This window comes from Talpa occidentalis, unplaced genomic scaffold, assembly GCF_014898055.3.
Source record: "Talpa occidentalis isolate TD23 unplaced genomic scaffold, MPIMG_talOcc4v2.1 talOcc4.8, whole genome shotgun sequence".
NCBI lineage: Eukaryota > Metazoa > Chordata > Mammalia > Eulipotyphla > Talpidae > Talpa > Talpa occidentalis.
In genome coordinates, this window is record NW_023605194.1 from 54,569,825 (window position 1) to 54,587,622 (window position 17,798).

Sequence of the window (17,798 nt, forward strand, 5' to 3'; positions counted from 1 at the left end):
ATTTCTACCTCTGCATCCATTTCTATAATCTCAAATTCACACCCATTCAGATTCTTGAAGAATCAGTTGAACAGAGTTAGGAAAATGTCTTAAAGTTTTTATTTGAGTGGATACACATGAACAACCTAATACTCTTCTAAATCCATTCTTTGATTAAATGTTTATTTAGCACCTATTATGTGTAGATATTATTCTGTGTGTTTGTTATTGGAAACATGTAATTAAAAATACAGTCCTGGGAAAATTATTTACTTAAAAATCTCTTCAAAATTGAAGGGAATTTGTAGAGATTTGAGTGCATCTTGAGAGTCAGTTTTGCATAAATTTTATTAATCCTTTTTTTGGTTCCTTTTGATTTTTCTATCTCATTTATAAGCTCTTCTTCAAGTGATTGATTAAAATACTACCTTCTTCTGTTCTGAATTTTGCCCTCAGTACCATGTCAGAAAATATATGAACTCACTGCCCTTTTCCAGTGTTTTATACCTAAATTGTCAATTCCCAATTATTTGCTTCTCTTTGGTCTGACTTACGATATCAATTTTCCTCCTTTTATTAGCTTTGTTTCAGATTATCTATTCTATTTTATCTTTGCCTTTGTTCTTTTTTTGATGAATATTTCTTTGAAACATCCCTGAGATCAAGGCAATAACACTTGGCTTGATAGCACAGAGTTTGGTTAGAAGTCTATTTTCTTTTGAAAAATAGTCATTTCTAGAAAGTGTTGTTCATAAAACTAACTTTTGGTTTTGAGTAGAATTTTTTTTCAACTTTTGCATTAGGTATATTTTAAGAACCCATATGCTTTATAATTCATTGTAAGCACTTATTTATTTTATTTTTCTGGGGGGAAATATCTACGAAAATGATTCCGAGAACCCAGTATGAAACTTGATATCTCATTTTCAGGTGGGGAAAAATATTCTGTTTGATTTCTTTTTAACCTACTGAGAAAAAGAATCTAAGATTTCTAAAACTTAAACCAGAGTATAGTGACATTTGGCTCCACTAAAATTAATATGTCTTTTTAAGTTGCAAGTTTTAAAGGATAGACATATTTACAGTTGATGTTATTTTGGAATGCAGTTTAAAGGGAGACTAAAACTGAATAGATTGATGATAAGATACACTATTTTTTTCGTAAATCTTCCAATAGTAATAGTTATTGGTCCTTTCTTTAAAAATGTATTAAAATTTATATGAATACTAGTTCAGAAGCAAATAAGTAACTCTTACATCCTTTATAAATGAAAATTTCTGCTGACATATGTCAACTGAAGTTCCTTTTTTTAAATTAATTTATTTATTTATACAAGCAGTGGGTACAGTCAGAAGTACGGGAGGGTGAGAGAATTCACCAGAGCCAGAGTGGGGAACAGAACTGGCAGATTGATGAAATATGCGGCAGGAGAGGTCTGCGCACCATGTGAGACCCTCGCCAGTGGCTGGGGATTGAACCAGTGCTGCAGAGGCTGTGGGCAGCTTCACAGCCCAGCGCTCAACCGCTGCGCCACCAGGGGAGGCCCTCAACTGAAGTTCTTATAATTGTGAATTTTATAAGTAAATTACAAAGGAAAATGCATTCAAATTATAAGGAAATATTATAATGTCATCAAATATAATAATGTGTTGGTGTGAAACTGGAAAAGCACAAGTACTTGGTTTCTTTCAGTCAACTCCCCAAAGATCAGGGCATTTCCCCATATGTCAGGCTTTAACTTCAAAACCAGTCATGACTCCCAGTGTAGCAACAGGAAGAGGTATGGAGAGAAACTGGAACCATCTCTCAGGGCAAGTACATAGATTTAGCAATTATACTTAAAAGGAAACAAATTTCAAAGCACAGATAATTTATGAATCTTTCTAATGGAGCAAAATAATCAAGTTGACAAGAAATGATCTCTGTCGTTTTCATGTGGCTGAAAGCTACTTCCTCAAATATTCCCCCAAGACTCTTGGTTTTCCTGGTGCCTCTCTAACTGATCCCTTCAACTCTTGGGTGACTTCACATGAAAATGACAAAGGTTCATTTCTGCTTTGAGGGTGATTCTCCTCTTTTAAGCACTTCTGCTTCTGTAGCTTCACCTCTTTATCCAGGGTTGTCTCATTATTTTGACTGAGATTCATAGTCATATCTTTCAAGTTCACTTCTTGTAAACAACCCCCCCCTGCCCCCGCCATGCCTTACAGGCTTATGATCCTGCTCCTCCTTTACTCCTCTGGGCATCAGTAGCTTCTGAGACTTGGGCTTACTGCTTTGGTCAGTGTCCTCATGCTGACAATTCCAGCTCAAGCATTTCCTCATCTCTATTAAAATATGACTGTTCATACAGACTGTTCATACAATACAGAGGTCACCTGTAATTTTAACCTTATTTATCATAAGACAACCTTTATTCTGAACATTTAACGTTTATAAATGGATCTAGGTAAAACTCACCATTTATTTTACCTTGGAATCAAGTCCTTGGTAAATAAGCTATAATCCTACATGAAAGCTATTGCATTGTTGTTTAAGATTTTAGACAAAACTTATATAGAATACATTTTTCCTACTTGGACTTGGTTTGCAAATTGGAGATACATAAAATGGGAAGGAAATAGTTTCCAGATCTGAATTTTGGGTATAGTCTTTCTTTTTTTTTTTTAAAGATTTTATTTATGCATATAAGAACTGGGGTGTAAGTTGGGGTGTGGGAGGTGAGAGGATTCACCAGAGAGATTGGGGAGCAGAACAGGAGAATCTACTGAAATACACTGCTGAGGGGAGCAGTGGGCGAAGCAGGAGAGGTCTGCTGCCCCTTTTGGGTTGCTCCCTGGCAAGGCGGGGGATTGAACTCATGCTGCAGTGGCTGACGATAGCTTGATAGTGTTGTGTTTAACCCCTGCACCATCAGGGAGGCCCAGTTGGGTACTACCTAAAATAGGGAAAAATAAAGAAGGCATAGGGAAGAAATATGAGACATACCAGGGATGAAATACATATAGGGGTGAGCATGATGATACATACAATTTCTAGGCCTTCTCCCATGATTAGAATATGTGCCATTAACTTTTATATGCCTTAACTTTGGCCTTTTTGTGGGTATGGTCACTTGAAATTACTGAATGATGCATAAACATTCTACCTTTGGTCATGTTTGACACAATTTACTAATTGAGAAGAAATGATTGGTAATTGAAAAATAAACATGTCTCACATCAGCTAAGAAGGATTCAAAGTAACAAAATGCAATAATATTTTCAGTTGTTTTAAAATAGTTGTTTTTAAATGTTGCAATTGTTTTCAAAACTCTGTAAAACATTGCCTTGTAAGAATAGTGAATGATAGAACCATAATCTTAGTCCTATGATCTTAGTGACTTGGATATAAACTAAAGCTAAAGCAACTTCCATTTTTTTGGTGTGTATCATTGTGCACTTTTCCCATCAAGGACACCATCTTAGAAGTTATCCTGTCCTGTGAGAGAGCAGAACTTTTTTCCATGCTGTTCTATGGAGTCATTCAAGTAGTTTAATCAGTTCTTGGTTGGGGGGAAGGAGGATGTGAGAAATAAACCCAAGCCTCTGTATTTCTGCTACTTGCCCCAAAAGAGATAAGCTGGTATTGATACAGCCTTTAGCATCAAGGGAGAGTCTAATTTTGCCAGTCAGATAAATACTGAGAGGACTAAGAACTAACCTTCCACCCTAGTTCTTCCCTTGCAGTAAGGTGAGGGCTAGTTCTGAGCTAAATATTTAAGTGATGCTGGAATCCCTTCTTATCCAACTGTTCACTAATTTTTTTAAGAGATTTATTTTTATTTACACAAGAGCTGGGGTACAGGCCAGAGTCGTGGGAGGGTGAGAGAATTCACAAGAGACAGAGCGGGGAGCAGAACAGGCAGACAGACCGAAGGCACTGCTGAGAACAGTGGGCAAAACAGGAGAGGTCTGCTGTGCCATGTGGGTTTCTCCCTGACTGGCTGGGAATCGAACCAGCACCACGGAGGCTGTGGACAACTTCACAGCACAGCACTCAACCCACTGCTCCACTGGGGAGGCCCCACTAAGTGTAATATTGTGGGGAAAGGGCTGTATGTGTGGCAACTAAACAAACTGTTCTCATTGATATTGATAAATCCTCTGTTGGCATGGAACGTTAGTAATTCTGGAAGACAGCTGCCTCTTTTCAATTCTTCCTTTCACTCACCTAAGACATGAGCTCAATGTGTGCTTAGTTACTTCAGAATTATAAATATGTAAAAAATCTCAGTGATTAAAATGATAAGACAGTAAATAGGTTGTGACTTCCAGCTTCTGGGTCTCCATGGTTTAGAACTTGATTTTGATGTTTTTTTTTTAAGATTTATTTATTTATACAAGCACTGGGGTACAGGCCAGAGGCATGGGAGGGTGAGAGGATTCACCAGAGACAGAACAGGGAGCAGAACAAGCAGACTGACAAAATACACTGCTGAGGGGAGCAGCGGGTGAGACAGGAGAGTTCCACCACGCCATGTGGGATTCTCGCCGGCCTGCTGGGATCGAACCTGTGCTGCAGAGGCTGCACAGCTTTACAGAGCGGTGCTCAACTGCCTGTGCCACCAGGGAGGCCCTCGATGTTGTATTTTGAACCACACTTCTGGAGAGTTTGTTTTAGCAGGAACAATGGACAATGTCCATAACTGTAGAGAGAAAGGAAGCTTTCAGTGGACCAGTCCATCTTTCTGGTTTCTTCTCTGCAAAGCTGTATTAAGAAGGCCTGCTCCCACTTGAACTGGGTAATTATGTATGGAGTTCTTTAATTTATTATTAAATTAAAGGCGAGCAAAATAATGAGCTTAGCTCAGTCAGTGGGATATAGATTAGAATTACCATGTACATTGTGTCTCCTGTGATCCTATTTTGTGCTCCAGCAAATGTTGGAATCTATTAATTATATAATAAATGCAAGTTTACTTTTTGATGGGGGGAGTTTTTGTTATGTTTCATAAAAATTTGTACATCTGAATGTAAGAAAATTTAAATTGTTGAGGAAATGTCTCATTTTCCTTGTCAATTTTAACTATTTTTGACAAAATAACTGTAATTCTAGCTCTTAATAAGTATAATTATACCTCTTTGCTCCAAAGTGGAAAGGTTCTGACTTCACATTTCTTTATGAAGAATTTATAAGGTATTAGTTTTGATCTGAGTTAGGAATTTCTCTCTTCATAACAGACTTTCATATTGCTGGTCTTAGTGTTGATGATCTAATTTTTTTATTTAAACTATATGTTAGACATATTGAATAGGGAATAATCATGATTTATTAATACCTACCAACTTTTCAAAGCCAAAGAATGTTTTTTCTCTCAAGTGAAACAATCATTTCAGACTGAATAATAATGTAGATAGACAAGAGTAAATTGAGACATTATTTCTGCTCATATAAGTTATTCTTATCGAGAATTAATTTAGGATTGTTCTCTCAATTACATTAAGTATTAACTAGACCTATGTAATCTATGATTTATGACATGAGTACTAAACTTTATGCACATACATTTAGAATAAATTAGTATGATTTTAAATGTTTTTTCTATCAAAGTTATGATCTTTAGTTGGCAAAACACGTTTTGAAGTGTTCAGCCATCTTTCTGGAATATTTAAGTGGCTATTATTTATTAACTTATAAACTTTCAAATGATTTCAAGAATAAAGATTAAGACAAAAAATGGAAGTGATACAATTTACTAAATTTAGCTCTTGAGAGTCACATGAATGTGGATATTGTTGGTGACTTTTTACTATTCTTAGCTGCTGGAAAAGGTTTCAGAAATATTGAAATGAGAAGAAAGGCCTGGATCATAATGAACTCAAGTTTCTCCTCTAAGAGACTATTTCTAAACTTTTGTTATTGTTTGAAGTCAAGAAAAACATTAGTATAGCTTTTATGTCTTGTGTTTTTAGTACAGTTGCAGAGTGACTATTACATTTATTTTAAAGAACCAACAGATTATAGGGTGTTGGAGGTGAACAAACTTGTTTCTCTTCTGTAATTGGAAACCAGGCTTGGAATCACCACTCTCTTTTCTACTGGGCATCTTTCTGGCTAATTTGGAGATGGGTTCTTAAAATCATTTATTGAAATCTGCAAAATTATTTAGAGACAATGTTCCCAGGAGCAGCTTCTGGTCTTAGAGTTGCAGTAATCTAGTGGTCATGATTTGGGTTTTGAAGTCAAAATCTTGGGTTTGTTTGAATTATTATCTTCGTGACATTGGAGAATCTCCCAACGTCTCAGTGTCTTCATCTATAAAATGAGAAAAAAAGCATCAGGGAAAAGTTAAGATGAATCCTCTGGAGCTGGATTGAATTACTGGTGTCAATATGAAGTCATGATTGTTTGTGTGTGTGTGTGTGTGTGTGTGTGTGTGTGTGTGTGTGTGTGTAGATAGATGGATAGAGAAATATGTAAGTAAGTACTCTAAAGAATATACACAATTTTTTACTAGCCCTTAGAAGCCTAGAAGTAATGAAACCTCACTACTAATAAGTACACATAGGTTCTATAACTTGACTTTTATATTCCATTTTCCACTAAATGAACCTAAGATTGTTTGGAGAATGCCTGATTAGGGCTGTGGCTTAGAAAATGTAAGATTAATCTCATACATCAAGCTCTTAAAAAATAAAAAACGATGAAAAATGATGAAGACAAGTCAAAAGAACATGGAAGTCACAATGAGGGGCCCTTGATGTGACAATGCTTTGTAATCTCTAGAACAAATAATTTATGAGTTCATATTAGTATTATTAAATAATTGAATAAACAAATAAGTGGGGTGAAAGGAAATCTTTGCTGTATAGTAGAATGTAGAAGCATACTACTAATAGAAAAATAGCAAAGACCACAGTAATACAGTTTCTTAGAAAAATCATTAATGACATTATATGTAGCACATGAAAATTTGGTCAGAAATAAGATATTTGCATATTCCCAAAGTATACCCATCAGACATTTATTAAAATTCAATTAAATATTCATTATAATGAAGAAGCCTAATAAATACCACCTATGTTAGCATCTTTGACCAAGAGACAAGTCAGCATGATGAGCCTTCTGATAGGTCCACATCATTTCTGTGGTATTTTTGCTAAAACCAGTAACCTGACTTTAATCATAAAGAAATACCAGACAAACCGAAATTGAGAGATATTCTACAAAATAGCCAGAAGTCCTCAAATTTGTCAATGTTAAGAAGGACAAAAGATCTGATAACTATTCTAGGGCAAGGGAGAATAAGGGGACATGATATCTTTGTGCAAAGCATGACTCTGGTTGGATCCTGGATGTGGAAAAGCACTGTAGGAAAAGTGACAAAATTTGCGTAAGTTCTATAGATCAGATAATACTGTTGTATAGATATTAATTTCTTGATTTTGGTTAGTACTGTGGTTATATAAACTGAATCTCTCTCTTCATAACAGACTTTTACATTGGTTTTGATGACCTTAACTTTTTTAAAAATTTAAACTATGTTAAACATATTGAAGAATCTGGATTCAGAGTATGCAGAAACTTCCTGTACTGGTTTTACAATTTTTTAAGTGTAAAATTATTTTAAAATGAAAAGTTAAAAAAAATAATTGCTGTTGAAGATGTTGCTTTGTGGCAAAATGTAAGCATGTAATCTACCAGAGCACATAGGAAGTGCTTATTATTATTATAATTTTCTTTTGTCCTGAGGTATTTATTTATATATCCTCCAGAGGGCTCTAGAGTGCCAGACAAAAGAGAAAGAGTGCAAATAGTAGTTTATTGACATGTTTTATGAGAAAAGAGAATCAAGTAATTTAAAGTACATTTAAACTACCTTGGCTCACAAATGACTGTCAAAAGTACCTCATTTTGTTACTTTGATTTTCTTTCTTTGTTTTTTTTTTTTTAAGATTTATTTATTTATTTATACAAGCACTGGGTACAGTCAGAAGCACAGGAGGGTGAGAGAATTCACCAGAGCCAGAGCGGGGAGCAGAGCAGGCAGACTGATGAAGTACACTGCTGAGGGGAGTAGTGGGCACGGTAGGAAAGGTCTGCGCACCATGTTGGACCCTCTCCTGTGGTCGGGGATTGAACCAGCACTGTAGAGGCTGTGGGCAGCTTCGCAGCCCAGCACTCAACTGCTGCACCACCAGGGAGGCCCCTCAACACTCCTAATTCTTGTGACTATATTATGAATTATAATTTTATTGCTAGTCTACATATGAGAAAACTGAGACACAGAGAGATTAAATAATATACAAATGTCACCAAGTTCAGAGTTGAGATAAGATTTGACTCCATACTGTCTTTTTCCAGAACTCATGCTCATAATCATGCATTAGAGTCTTTGCAATGATAAAGGCAGTCCACAAGTGCAACAAAAGGCAGTATAACAAAAAACTCTATGATCTTTTATGTGTATAATAAATTGTCATAAACTTAGTGACTTAAAACATTATTTCTTTATCTCACAGTTTTTGTCATGGTTTAGCTGAGTTCTCTTCTTGGGGGTCTCACAAGATTGAAATCAATATGTTGACACGCTGTGTTTCTCTTTGGGAGTTGAGAAAGCAAATGTTTCCTTGTAGCTGTAAGACTTGAGGCCCCTTTTGTTTTCCTGCTTGTTCAGTGGGGCTACATTCAGATCTTGGGACTTCTCTTGGCTCTCTCATACTTCAGTGCCACTGACTTTAGGAAAGAGTAAATTTATTTAAATGACTTATTTGGATTACCCATATAGATAGTCGCCCTTTTGTTGAACTGGCTAGCAACAAGTAAGGGTTTATGTTCCTCCTAAATGTATTTATTTATTTATTTATTTGTTTATTTTTGGACCCTCACAGTTTTATTTCAAGTCATAGAATGCTTAAAAATCAACGTTATAATCTGCTTGGAATTTTGTTGGAACATAGGAAAATGCTTTCAGTTTTGCTTAACACCCTCAAGTTTTACTCCAGAGTATGTCGAGTTGCTTGGATAAGCAGTCCAATAAAGATGGCTGAGACAGGAGGTGGACTCTGGACTTCCCTGCAGGCAAGAAGGGGGATTTATCCTACTTAGCTTGAAGGTGTTTTTTCTCATGACTATCCATAGACGTCTAAAGAGCTTCCTCCAGGATGAGGTCAGACATTCACATCTGTGTGACTATAGCCAATTTTAGGGCAGCAAGGCTTTTTCTTACATCTGGGCTTGGAATGGCTTTCTCTTTGTAGGTGTGGCCACACACTTTATTTTTCACAGCTTCTTCATTTCTAGGTTTGTGGTGAAGTAGATGAAGTTGGTCTGACTTTGGGTCACAATCATATCTTCATCTACTCCTATTCTACCTGCCTCTCTGTCTGCTTGAAGACAAAATCACTTCTTCAGGTCTTCAACTATTGTTTATTTTTTAAAAATTTTTTTCTAAAGATTTATTTATTTATGCATACAAGAACTGGGGTACAGGCCAGAGATGTGGGGGTGAGAGGATTCACCAGAGACAGAGTGGGGAGCAGAACAGGCAGATTGACTGAGGGGAGCAGCAGGTGAGAAAGGAGAGGTCTGCTGCACCATGTGTGTCACCTCCCTGGCTAGGGATCGAACTCATGCTGTAGTGGCCGCTGATAGCTTTATAGTGCTGTGTCTTAACCCCTTGTACAACCAGGGAGGCCTCTCCACCTATTGTTTAAATTGAACAAAGTTTTCATTTTGAAAGTCTGTATCAGAACTCTTATTCTGTACAGCCCAAAATTTCTTGTCCGCTAATAATTTTAGATCTGGTATTTTTTCTGGATGTTCTTCTTTTACATGATTTATCATAGGCTGAACAACCTTAAATGCAAATTATAGCATTATAGCGAATTTAGTCATTGCCTTGTCCATATTTTATTCACTACTCACTTCAGTCTGACCCAAAGATCCAAAACAACAGTAGAAGTGGTATCCACTCCAGAGCTGATGCAGGATTGGAAGTTTTTCAAGGAGGAAAGAAACTGTTTTCCTCTGCTGAATGATATAAAACCAGTTGAACCTGAATTTGAACTGGAATGCCCTGGCATTTTGAAATTATTACCTGGCTGCCCAACTGAGCTCCATCTATCTGTACCCTGACTTGCCCACTTGGACCCCAGCTCCTTCTTTCTCCCCTTAAATTTAAATGATGAAGTCCTACTCTCTACTGTTAATAATTTGATAATTTGGAGATAGGTCCTTTAAAGAGAAAATTAAGTTCCTCTTACAAGTAGAGGAGACTAGGATACACATAATATACAGACAGGGGATGGCCATATGGAGACTGAATTAGAAGAAGACCATCTACAGGCAAGGAACAAAGTTTCAGAATAAAACCAACTCTGCTGACAACTACATCTCAGATTTCCAGCCTCTAGAACTGTAAAAAAATTACATTATTTTTAAGTCACCTGGTCAATGCTATTGTGTTGTGACAGCCCTAGCAAACTACTACTGTAGTTTAATCACCAACTTGTTATATCAGGCATGAGTCCCCTGAACCTGAAGAGTGGGATTATACAAGGTGTGCATACCAGTGGATGAGAAACTTGAGGACCATCTTAGATTCTGTTTACCTCATCCATGTATGGATGCTACTGTCTAATCATATGTTTGTTTCCAGTGATAAGGAAGAGAAGTTCTAACTCAACAGTGTAAGCAGGATGGATTCATAGAGGAGTTAGGATTTTAGTTGAAACTTAATGGAAAAGTAATATGTCAAGAGCTTATTCAGAAGAATATACCTTAGTCTCCAAGGTCATTAAAACAAATCAAAAACTTTTATAGCAATGGCAGATTTTCCCATTTAGACTGCTGGGTAAAGACCATGCATATTTGGTTGGTAAAGTTTTGCTATGTCTTCAACATTATTCATATTCAAAACTTCATCTCTTAACCTAATATTTCAATGTTCAGTCTATATTTTAGGCTCACAGGTTAGCTCAGAATCATCTGTTGATCAGATTATCCCCTTGACTCTTAAGAAACAGATTTCTCTGATTTATTTGGCAAGCATTATGCATAAAATTGAATTCTCCATAAAAAAGACTTGCAGGAAAATTTAAGAAAGGAAAAGCATAAATAAGATGGGATCAGGAAAAATAATGATAAATCAGATGAAGTTGTCATTAGTGGCTTGGTGTTTTTCTCTGCCTCGTTTCTACTTCTAGGAACTTTTCTCTTACTGTTCTTCCCCCATTTTTTTTTTTTTTGGTCAAATAACACAACATATTTTCAAAAAAAAATCAATAATAATCGCCAACAATTTTATTTTCAATCGCCAACAATTTTATTTTATTTTTAAAGAAGATGGAATCTTGTCTTTTTTTAAATATTTATTTATTTATGCATACAAGAGTTGGGGTACAGGCCAGAGGTGTGGGGGAGTGAGAGGATTCACCAGAGACAGAGTGGGGAACAGAACAGGCAGACTGACTGAAATACATTGCTAAGGGGAACAGTGGGCGAGTCAGGAGAGGTCTGCTGTGCCATGTGGGTAGCTCCCTGGCTGGTCAGGGATCGAACTTGTGCTGCAGAGGCTGTGGATAGCTTCATAAGTTGTGTCTTAACCCCTTGCAACACCAGGGAGGCCCAACAGTACAATTTTAATGAGACCGGAATGTCTTACTTATCTTGAACCCTTAGACTGGCTAGAAAATCCTTCGGATTAGGTCACACAGCAATTGTTGCACAAGCAATTGTTTGAGAAATCAGCAGGAGACGTAACATACTGATTATAGGACAGATGGGTATGAACATTTATCTAAGGCAGAGTCAGGAACCAATTATATCTGACAAGGACTGGACTAGTTTAAGCTTTTCAGCATCAATAGAATGTTTTTCTTTCAAATCATGTGATTTTGCTCTTCCCTGTCCACAATCCTACTGCATTTTTGTTCCTTCTGGGACACATTTTAGCTTTCTACCTAAATCAGTGTACCCTGAATTGCAATTTTCTGCTATTCGCAAATGAACTCATTTTGGATTGCCTGCTAACCTTGCTGTTCTCTTATTAAAAGTTAACAACTTCTTTCTCAATAAGGAGTTCCAAATAGGATTTTCTGTTGTGAAAATCTCAGATGTCTGCCTACCAAGGTAAGGGAGAAATTTTCTGGTATTTTTTTCCTTCTTACATTTTCATTCAACTCCTGACAAATCCTATTGCTGGTACCTTGGCATCTAGGATGCCCAAGTTCAGAGCTGCTTCCAAGCAACCTATAGTGTCAATAGTAAGATACATGTATTTATTCACAAAGGAGAATTTTTATATAATTTTATTTTTGCAGAAAATGGCTTTGATTAATTGGATTTTCATGACTATTTCTAATTAAGAGTTTTCTATCAAAATCTACCTCTGGATAAAGTCAATTAGCAAACATGTATGATCAGTCCAATTAGCAGCTGAATTTGGGATGAATTCTATATGATAAATGTGCTGTCTAATCCACTTATTTAAGGACTAGTTATGGTTTATCTCTAGAACCTTATGTATACCATATCCTCAATAACATAATTTAATTCAGCATGGTTTCATTCAGTGTTATTTAGTCATAACATTTATGAAAGAAAAAATAACATTTATGAAAGAAAAAATATCCCAGATGGCATTGAACAAAATTACATTGTTTGAGGATCTGGCTTTGTCGTACATTATTTTGCTTAAACTCATAGTTTCCTAGTATCTATTGATGACTTTACGTGAGCACTCACAGTATTGAGTTGTATCTTCTTGGTTACATAAAAGGGTAAGATTTCTTTCTGCCTTTGCAATCACTTAACAAATTGCCAGTAATGTATATCTCATTCTGGTTGAAATTTCTATATAAAAGAGCTTTTGTCCTCTTCTCTCTTTGTGGAGAGATTTTCTGGATTGGGAAGAAAGATTATGTTTTTAATTATATTTGTCCAACAGTCCTTTGGATAAAAACCATAATGGCTGATATTTATTTATCACTTAGCACTGCTTGGTGTTAGATGATTCCTGGGCAATATTTACAAAGTCAACCGGATAGGAAGTTAAGACACAAGCATTGAAGCCATGCAGTAAGAATCATCTACACAGATTTCACAAGTATTGTATTGCCCCTCACCTCCTACACAAAACAGGATGGTTCTAGTTCATAATATTAGTCAGCAGAGTTCTCATCAAAAATAGTAGCCACTCTATTAGGTTATATAAGCCTAGTGTGATGTTTCTATTTGCTATAATAACTTTGAAAGACAATCTCCTTTAGCGTGAATTACTTTCATTTGTTGGTCTACAGGTAACATTTAATTATCTGCTCTGTATCTGTATCAGCTCTTAAATTGGTGAGGAGATGATGAACGCATTGAGAAAGTGCCCTATTACCTTCATTTGAATGTAAATTTCACTAATCTAATTTTCTGCTGGGCTCCAGAAATCTTTAGACTTTTTTCCTCTTTAGATGCATGCACAGTCCATTTTAATTTCCAGTTGGTCAGCATATTTCTGGGAAAGGATTTTGAAACTTGTCTCTTTGAATGGGTAATAGGAAAAAAAAGAAAAGATCTTAAGACTTGCTGAATATGTTTTGGGCTTGGATCCAGATATTTTTGCATAGGCTAATGAGGCTTCAGACCCATAGGTAGAGTCCTTACCCAGCATGAATAATAAGCCCATTCTACTTCTGGAGGGGTAGCTCTCTGAGTGTGGGATGTTGGAAAAAATTAATTAATTCTTCTAGGTTTTATTTTCCAACATTGCAAATTTGTGGTGTGGAAAGAATTGCAGAGAATGAAATGATTTCCAAAGTCTTGTGTTTCTTTTTCCATAGACGATCATATTTATTTTTAAAATTTATTTATTTATACATATTTTGCATCATTGTTCATTTTTAATCAATGTATGCTTTCTTTTCTCAGGTGTCGTCCCCATAGAATTTCCACCACCAATTCACCCGTGCACCACCACCACAGTCCCCTGTGCTCCTCCCTCCCTCTTTCCTCTCCCTCTCACTCTGATTATTCTCCCTCGCCATCCCCTACAGGATGTCCCTGGTTTAATTGTCTGTTTGTTTTGTTTTGTTGTGTTGTGTATTATTATTTTTTCCCTGATGTCTTATTTGGTTCCCCTACATTCCTCCTATAAGTGAAATCATCCAGTATATTTCAACTGAGAATAATTCCTTCTAGCTCCATCCATGTTGTTGTGAATGGCATTACTTTATCTTTTTTGATTGCTGAATAGTATTCCATTGTGTATAATACCACATCTTCTTGATCCAGTCATCTATTTTGGGGTATTTGGGTTGTTTCCAGGTTTTCCAAAGTCTTGTTTAGGGATGTTGGGATTGGAAAGTGATTGGCGGTTGGGCTGTATTCTTATAGAAAAAGAATCTTTAAAATATAAATAGATTAAGATACGAAAAGCTCAGGTAAAAATCTAAAACAAATGGGATGACATTAAACCAAAGAGCTTCAACACACTAAAGGAACAATCAGTATATTGAAAAAGTAACCTACAGAATGGGAGAAAAAATTTTCAAACCATATGTCTGATAAAAATTCAAACACAGTAACCCTATTGGTTTTTTTTTTAATTTTTCTTTTCATATTATCTTTTTTTTTTAGATTGAGGTAACATTGTATTATATAACATTATATAAGTTTCAGGCATGATCATTAAAAATAAACTTGTGTATATACTACATTAATTTTACCACAAAAAGTCAAATTCTATTTTTTACATACAATTGACAGCTTATTTAAATGAGGTCAGAAGAGAGTGCCAACACATGTGCAATCAGCAAACTACAGGACTCCTTGCATCTTACAAAGGAAGTGATACTGCTTTCTTCCCCAGTGTAGAGAAGAAGGCATCTCTGCCCTGTAGCCTCAACAAAGAACAGGAGACTACTATATTTTCCAAATTCATTTTGTTGTTGCTTCTGAATACCCTATTTCATTGGTGGAATAACTCATCATTTTTGTTTGAGATCGATAGGGGCTACTATCCAAATGTGTAAAGAACTCCTACAACTCAATGGCAAAAAGGCAAATAAGCCAACGTAAAAGTGGGCAAAGGAACTGAATAGACATTTTGTTTTCAGAAGATGTACGAAGGGTTAATAGGTATATTAAAAAGTGCTTACCTATTAATAGTCAAACATGCAAATCAAACATCAATGATATATCACTTCACACCCATTAGGAAGATTAGATAAAAAGATGAGAGAAAATGCTGTGGAGGATGTGAATAGAAAGAAACCCATGTCTGCTGTTGGTGTGAATGTAAATTGGTGTAGTCATTATGGAAAAAGAGTACAGAGGTTTCTCAAAAAATTGAAAATTAAACTACCATATGATCTAGCAATGTCACTCTCAGGTATATATCATGTGCAATTCCCAAATGAACATATTTAGGGTTACCTTAACCCTATTGTTCTCTTAGTAAAGTTTACTGTATGTGCGTGCACCCACACATGCATACATTAAAATATTAAGCTACAAAAATGAAAGCCTGCTATTTGTGACAATGTGGATAAATCTGAGAGCGATATGTTTAGTGAAATAAGTCAGACAAAATTACTGTATGGTATTTTATATGTGGAATATAAAAAATATAGATTTTATAGAAACAATAGAGTGTTGTTATTAGGGAACAGGAATGTGATGTAGGTCAAAGGGTACAAATTTTCAGTTGTAAGAAGAAAAAATTGTAAGGACCATATGTACAGCATGATGACTCAGTTGAAAAATGCAGTATTGTATGTAGTAGTCTCCCCTTATTCATCGTTTCATTTTCTACAGTTTCAGTGATCCATGACCAGATGTGGCAGGGAAATAATAAGTACAATAAGGCTTTGAGAAAGTGAGAGAGGCCACATTCATGTAACATACAGTGTGTTGTCATAATTGTTCTATTTATTATTAGGAATTATTGTTAATCTTCTACTGTGCCTAATCTAGAAATTAAACTTTACCATAGATACATTTCTATGAGAAAAAAGCCTACATACATATCTTATATTTATATATATAAAGTTTGGTACTTTCCAAGATTTCAGGCATCAGTTGGTGTCTTGGAACATACCCTGCAGATAGGGGAGACTAAATATTTCATACAAATTAGATAAAGGGTGAATCCTGAGGTATTAGTTATTGACATAAGTAATCCACTCATTTTTTTTTTCAGTGTTCAACCAGTTGATGATTTCTAAAAAATAAATTTCAGACTAAATATATTAGTCAATTCAAGGGATGTTGACTCAATAAGTCTATGTAAGCTAGTCAATTCATCAGTATGATGACTGAAGATATGGTAATTTTGTCCAATCATATATACAATAAAGTTTAATTTACAATTTCTGTGTGGAGTTTAACAACAATAATTCATAATAAAATAGAATAACATTATACTATAATAAAAGTTATGTGATTGTGTTCTTTCTCAAAATATCTTACTGTACACAATATTTTTAGATGGCAGTTGACTTCAGGTGATTTTGTGGTTGCAGAAAGTGAAACTGCAGACAGATAATGTGGGATTCCTGTAGTCCAATTATTCACTGGACTAGTTCTGTTAATATTCATGAATCTTTTGAATTTGCTCCATACTCCTTATTTGCACTGAACTTTAAATCATTACCCATTTTTACTGCTCATTGTGTCCTCTTATTGGTGGCAACCTGAGTGCACATAAGATCTATTTGTTGAGGCTGAAAAATTCCAGCAAGGAAGATAAACATCAGTATCTAAGTGGAATAATATTTCTTTCTTGATAATGCTCTAGGACTACCGTAAAAGTGTTTTGAGAAGATTTAATCTTTCCCTTTGATTGTAGCTCAAAAGGGTAGGAATGGACCCTAAATATTAACCTATAAACAGGTATTTAATACACATTGAATGTTTATTCATTTCAATCATTCAACAGCTGCTCAAACACTAAGGCCTGTTGTCAACTTCTCTCAGTCCAGATTTTGCCCTGTCATGTGTAATCTGTGTAATTTAGGTGATTCCCTTAAATTATCTTTGTTTCTTTGAAATACTATGTATATTAGAGGATCAAATTATATTACGGTGTATATAGCTCATAGAAACACTCAAAAAATACAATTATATTATGTACTGAAGATCATACTAGAAAATGTGATGAATATAAGGTTCCTTTCAGAAATGATCCTTACCTCTAGTAGTTTATAATTTAAATAGGGGATGCATATACATAAATATCCAATCCCATCATGGCTGGAAGTGTTGGTTTTTCTGCTTTCTGCTGTATCTGTCCTTCCTCCAACCACACAAAATGTACAAAGGCATTGATAACTAATGTAAATTTCACTAAAATTTCCTTTAGCAACTGGAGAAGATTACATAGTACGTTGTATGTTCACCAGTTAGCCATTTCTCATCTTAGTTTCTTTTCAGCCATACGAGTGCTAATTCAATTTTCTTCTCTTCTGCTGTGTCTCCAAAGTCTCTTTCTAATAAGGATAATCAGTTTTTGTTCTGTACACTCTACAAAGCAAAGTAAAATCCCAGAAATTGGAAAATGTTTCTTCTTATTCCACAGAGGAACCAGTCCATTCACCCCAGATAAAAAGTTGTATATAGAAGAAATGAGTGTTGTGTGACTCCATAGACCAAAAGTTTATTGCTGATGGCGATGTCATTTTTGGAGTCTGTGGGTGTGGAGTGTGGGGTCCTTGGGTTCACTCTGGGAAAGATTTCACCAGAGCTCCCCTTTCAGCAACACGCAGCAAGTTTCACAGGTGAGTTTTCTCCACGAGACAAAGATGTTAGTTATATTTAAAAAGCAAGTTTATTAGAAAAAGTAGAA

The 17,798-nt window shown here is 35.6% G+C and overlaps 1 long non-coding RNA gene and 1 pseudogene across 1 annotated transcript in view; one reads left to right on the top strand and one right to left on the bottom strand.

Moving 5' to 3' along the window:
• Positions 1 to 17,798, top strand: part of LOC129144952 (uncharacterized) — a 54,782-nt gene that overhangs the window by 26,282 nt on the left and 10,702 nt on the right. The gene's annotated exons all lie outside the window — the stretch shown is intronic.
• LOC119234013 (E3 SUMO-protein ligase NSE2-like) lies at positions 9,063 to 10,064 on the bottom strand (annotated as a pseudogene).